The sequence below is a fragment of the Protobothrops mucrosquamatus genome, unplaced genomic scaffold (genome assembly GCF_001527695.2).
Source record: "Protobothrops mucrosquamatus isolate PMUCROS unplaced genomic scaffold, P.Mucros_1.0 scaffold54, whole genome shotgun sequence".
In the NCBI taxonomy this organism is placed as follows: Eukaryota; Metazoa; Chordata; class Lepidosauria; order Squamata; family Viperidae; genus Protobothrops; species Protobothrops mucrosquamatus.
Genome location: NW_015386435.1, coordinates 376,733 through 382,711, shown reverse-complemented (window position 1 = coordinate 382,711; position 5,979 = coordinate 376,733). Strand labels below are relative to the sequence as shown.

Here is a 5,979-nt window from a genome sequence, read left to right as displayed (position 1 = left end):
ATGATGACCCAATGGATCATGGTTGTCTAGTAATAACTATAAATAATGTTCCAATCTGAATATATTTACTCAGAAATAAGGACAAATGGTTTAAATATGACTTCCTAGTCTCTGATTTTAAGATTAGAAAGTATCTCCACTATTATGGAAGTATTTTTACAGACACATTGATTAGCAGCAGCAGCAGTTTTAATAATTGCAGTAATGGAAATCTAGAATCAGTTGATACCAATTACATTTTACAAAACAACATGAATAGACAGAACTCTAGATAATGATTTAGAGGAAACAAAATGACCCATGAAAGAGGGAGGTTAATAGTTGGTTTAGTAGTGTCCATTTCCTTTAAAGGAAATTAATAAAAAAATATGGTGAATAAACCTTTTCTTTCCTCTACCAATAGCTTCTTTCCATTCATAGAAAAGTTGTGGATCAGCACCAGTGAACCTCTTTTACAGGATTCCTTGTAATAAGCATACATTTCATATCAATATTTAAATCATATTTCTTTTGTATGCACAAATATGGTGGGTGGTGATGGCAGACTCCACAATATCAAACATCATATTATAACCATTTATAGAAAATGATGGACAACTGTATTCTTAACATGGTAATAAAGCTACTAACACTGTCAGAAAGACTGACAATGTTTAAAAGATATTTCTACAACTGACACCAGGATTACAGTGTTAGGTTCCATCACCCCAACCAGAAGACATAAAATGCTTTTCAATATCTCACTGTCATCCTGCTTTTAAACAATATCAGCTGTCTACTAAGGCAAGAGAACAAAAGGATTGCCAACTATTTCTGGCATTGTCATCCAAGGTTTTTTCCCTACTGCTGATACAAATTATTCTTCGGTGAAGGTCAAAACATGTAATTTCCAATTCTGGTTAGTTAGGTTTAACCAAGCTACTTGTAATCAGTGTTGTCTGTAACAAATCTTGATAGATCAAAATGACAATGTATGAATTATGACATCATTGAATAAATATAACCCCATCATTATTTCTGATGAGTTGCATCATTTACATGATGTTGATCATTTGTTCCCTCATTTACACCTATTGATTACATCCATGGCTTGTAATCAATGTAATAAAGCTAGAACGATTCCTTTATTTCAGCATATTTAAACATTTTAACAAAATTTAAGGCCAACATATTGAAGCAAATGTTCTCAAAAGCCCAGGTGATACAAGCTCTAATATGATTTTTTGGGGTTTGTCTTAATGTACCATGTAAACCCATTGTGGTTTGTAAGCCATTATTTATATTCAACAAACCATAACTTTTTAGTATATTCTTGTTCCACAGCTCCTTCATTAGATCTCTTTGAAGACAGTCAGCATCCTAAAAGATTTGCAAAACGGAACTCAGCTGTTGAGACTTCTACTGCCACCACAAAAGACAGGAATTAATGGGGTAAAATTGCTCTTTGGGATATTATGTCGTTTCCAGAACATTAAACATGATTAGTTTTTGCAACAAACAATCTGAAGGCATTTTAAAGACTAATAGTTTTATTATTTCATAAGCACAAAACATATTTAGAAACATTTAAGATTTATAAAATGCATAGTTGACAATGGCATGCTCTATATTATTGATTTCACTTCCAATATTATATAGTTTATAAATATGCATATAATAAATTGCAAACATCTGGTGAATGACCATCCTATTTTGAATTATTAATGTATTGCTAATAGCTAACATTCCTGCAAATCTCAGTTTTACCCAGCATTGGCATTGTGTATGGTTTTAAGAAACTATGCAAAAAGCAGCCTTTTTTTTTTTAAAGGGTTAGTTGTGAAGAATTCACATAATACTCTTTTGCTTTGAAAGTTAAAGTACTGATGATTGAGATCCTAGTTTAAAAAACAATATAAACGTAATAAGTAACATTGATGGGCTGGTGAATACATTTGGAATGTTGGCAATATGCCATAGAGCTATAGGTAATTAAAAAAATAAAAACAAAACAATGGATAAACTAAGATGCTAACTTCTATCCATTTATCGTCGCATCTGACATTACTTACAGATGGAGGTGACTGGTTTTTATAAATAGATTCTTTACTTCTTTTATGTGCTACGATTGACACTTTTCTATAAAGACCCAGTTGAATACAGAAATGTTTCTTTTGGTCTGCCAAACAGCCCTCCAGAATTTCACATCCATGATTTTATTGTTTGCTCAGAGATAATGAAGATTAATGAAAAGAAGGACAAGGGGTGACATGATAGCAGTGTTCCAATATCTCAGGGGCTGCCACAAAGAAGTGGGAGTCAAGCTATTCTCCAAAGCGCCTGAAGGCAGGACAAGAAGCAACGGATGGAAACTGAACAAAGAAAGAAGCAACTTAGAACTAAGGAGACTTTTCCTGACAGTTAGAACAATCAGTGAAACAACCTGCCTCCAGAAGTGGTGAATGCTCCAACACTGGTAGTTTTTAAGAAGAGACTGGACAACCATTTGTCTGAAATGGTATAGGGTTACCTGCCTGAGCAGGGATTGGACTAGAACAGGGGTCGGCAACCCGCAGCTCCGGAGTCACATGTGGCTCTTTCATCCCTCCGCTGCGGCTCCCAGTCCTCCGCCACCTAAAAAAAAAGTTCAATCAATCAATTCCAACTTCTCACGGAAAAAAAAAATCTCGCGTAGTTGGAATTGATTGGTTGAACTTTTTTTTAGTCCCACAAACAAAAGACATTTGTGGGACTGCCCACAAACTTCTTTTGTTTGTTCACCTGGCCGGCCAGCTGGCACAAAGCCTCACCGCTCTTCTCCTCATTCTCCTCCCCACTTTGCTCCATCCAAGTTGAAGAAAGCGGAGGCGCAGCAGTGGGATTGCTCTCAATAAGGAGGGCGCACACGAGCGAGCAGTGCACCCGGCTCTTATTGTTTGAGAGCAATCCCGCTGCTGCGCCTCCACTTTCTTCAACTCGGATGGAGCCGAGGAGCCGCTGAGGGCCTCCTGAGTGGGAAGGACGAGCTTTCTGCTGGGCCATGCCTGGGCTATGCCCTGCCGCTGCCTCCCAAACTCCATCTTTGCTGCTGGGGAAAGCCCCAGCGGCAGGGCGCTCCGCGTGGGTGAGGTAGGAGGAAAAAGTGGCGGCAGCAGGGCGCTCCACATGGTGGAGGTAGGAGAGAAAAGCGGCAGCAGGGTGCTCCGCACAGGAGGGGGGGGTAAGCAGCAGCAGCGATGGAGTGCTGGGGGGGAAGCAGCAGGGTTTTGTGGCTCCCAGTGTTTTCTGTGGGAAAAGGGTCCAAATGGCTCTTTGAGTGTTTAAGGTTGCCAACCCCTGGATTAGAAGACCTCCAAGGTCCCTTCCAACTCTATTATTATTATTATTATATTACCAAGTTAGGATGAGGAGGTTCTAGATGCAGAAACTCTAGCTCAGTGGTTCTCAACCTGTGGGTCGGGACCCCATTTGGGGTCGATCGACCATTTCATGGGGGTCGCCAAGCAAGGCTGTCCGCCATTTTTTTTGTCCGCCATTTTTTCCCCCTTTTCCGGCGGGTGCCTTATCTCCCTTGGGTTGGGCCAGCTGGTGGTCGGCCTGCTCCGTCTCTGCCGCTTGCCAGCTATGCCTCGGCCAGCGCAGGGGGTGGAACCACGCATGCGCGGCGCTCCCGGGCAGGGAAAGTCCTTGACTTACGACCGGTTGGGTAGTCCTTGACTTACGACCGGTTTAGTCCTCGACTTATGACCGGTTTAGTCCTCGACTTACGACCGGTTGGGGTCGCGGCATTAAAAAGGTTGAGAACCACTGCTCTAGCTGATAGTGACCAAATCTTAGTACCAAATCCAACTATGTTTAAGCAGTCTGTAGCAGCATCCAACACTTTATTTCAGTAGAAATAACATCCTTTGAAATCAATTGATTTTTTTTCTTTCATTAAATTGTGTCCAATTCTTAGAGGCTGCCTGGACTAGTCCTTGGAGTTTTCTTGGCAAGGTATTTTAGAAATAGTTTGCCCCCTGGCTCCTTCCCAGTGTTGAGAGAGAGTGGCTAGCCAAGATCACCCAGCTAGCTTCCTGCCTAAGGCAGAACTAGAATTCACCGCCTCCTGTTTTCTAACCTGATGCCTTAACTACTACACCAAACTGGCTCTCTTAGTTCAATTTCACAGACAAAAATCCTCGGGGAGAACAAAACAAAACAAAACCAGAAGCACTTATCTACATATGCTGGGAGAAATTTCAGAGAGTCCCTAGCAAAGCAAACTTTCCAATATCAGCATGTCACATATTTCTAGCAACAGACAGAAGATGGACTCTGAATTCACACTGTCAAGCAGGCCTACGTAGACCGGTACCGCAGGCGGCTGAAGAAAGCTCCCATTGACAGCATCGACTTGCCGCATCGCATGCCGGGAACTGTAGTTCTCTTTCCGGTTCGAGCCATAACATCAAAGACATTCTTTTTTTAAAAAAAATATCTAACCTTATTTCCTCCTTTCGCTTCTTTGGCAGAACATGTTTTTTTAAAAAAAATAACAACTTCCAGGCCACCTGTGAAATCTAAAACGTCATCCCCAAGGCCCGAAACAAATACGAACGAATTTCTCCCTGCCTTTCTCGTATTGCGCATGCGCTTCGATCATGTATAACTATGCGACCCAGAGCAATGACCGATCTGTTCCGTCGGCACGGGTTATTTCCGCGCATGCGTGCTCCCGCGGAGGATGCTGAGCTGTCTCTCCTGTAGGGCTTACGGCGGCTTTCCCCTTATTTGAAACTCCAGCGGCGCTTCCCCATCCCTCCCCGCTTTTGTGAAGCAGCGCCTCGAAACAAGGCGGAAGCGGTCTGAACAGAGGAGGGCTTCAGTGACAGGTTAGCCTTGGCGGGGTGAGCCATGCCGGTTCCCTAAAATCAGTGCCAGAGCGGCCTCTAGCTGTCCCCCATCGCCCAAGTAGCTCCGGCGGGGCGGGGCCCTAGAGGGTGAGGAGGGCGCGAGCCACGGCCGTTGTGAGGGGGGGAGAGGGAGGGGGGCGGACGCTTTTTGCGGGCAACGCCCGGCAGCCGTCCCTCTTGTTTATCTCGACCCGGGTGTCTTTGGGGTGATTCCTCCAGCCGTCCTCGTGGTTTTCTCCGGAGAGGCTGCTGGGTGAGGCCTCCTCTCGCGCCTCCTTCGTGGAATTCCGCCCTCGGCTTCCTTCGGCTCCTCTCACACACGGCAGAAACCCGCCCAGTTCCTATTTCCGGAGGGGTTCTTTTCTGCTGTAAAAAAAATTACAGTCGAAAGAAAACGTACGTCGACGCCTTAGTCGAGGAGCGGAAGAGCCCCACCCCCCCCGTCCGAGTTCTCCCTTATACACACCTTGATCCAGAACTAGTCTAGAGAAAAGAAGGAGCAGAGGTGACGTGATAGCAGTATTCCAGTATTTGAGGGGTTGCCACAAAGAGGAGGGGGTCAACTTAATACCACTTTACAATGCCTTGGTAAGGCCACACTTGGAATACTGCATCCAGTTTTGGTCACCGCGATGTAAAAAAGATGCTGAGACTCTAGAAAGAGTACAGAGAAGAGCAACAAAGATGATTAGGGGACTGGAGGCTAAAACATATAAGGAACAGTTGCTGGAATTGGGTATGTCTAGTTTAATGAAGAGAAGGACGAGGGGGGACATGATAGCAGTCTTCCAATATCTCAGGGGCTGCCCCAAAGAAGAGGGAGTCAGGCTATTCTCCAAAGTGCCTGAAGGCAGGACAAGAAGCAACGGATGGAAACTAATCAAGGAGAGAAGCAACCTAGAACTGAGGAGAAACTTCCTGACAGTTAGAACAATTAACCAGTGGAACAACCTGCCTCCAGAAGCGGTGAATGCTCCAACACTGGAAGTTTTTAAGAAGAGACTGGACAGCCATTTGTCCGAAATGGTGTAGGGTTTCCTGCCTGAGCAGGGGGTTGGACTAGATGACCTCCAAGGTCCCTTCCAACTTTATTATTATTATTATT

At 43.9% G+C, this 5,979-nt stretch overlaps 1 protein-coding gene across 1 annotated transcript in view; it reads left to right on the top strand.

Moving 5' to 3' along the window:
* The first annotated feature begins 4,678 nt into the window (after nt 1-4,678).
* The window catches only part of DYNC1I2 (dynein cytoplasmic 1 intermediate chain 2), a 39,020-nt gene continuing 37,719 nt past the window's right edge, over nt 4,679-5,979 (top strand). The window contains exon 1 of the mRNA XM_015811865.1: nt 4,679-4,853. The gene's annotated coding sequence lies outside the window, so the exon portion shown is untranslated. The remainder of the gene's footprint in view (nt 4,854-5,979) is intronic.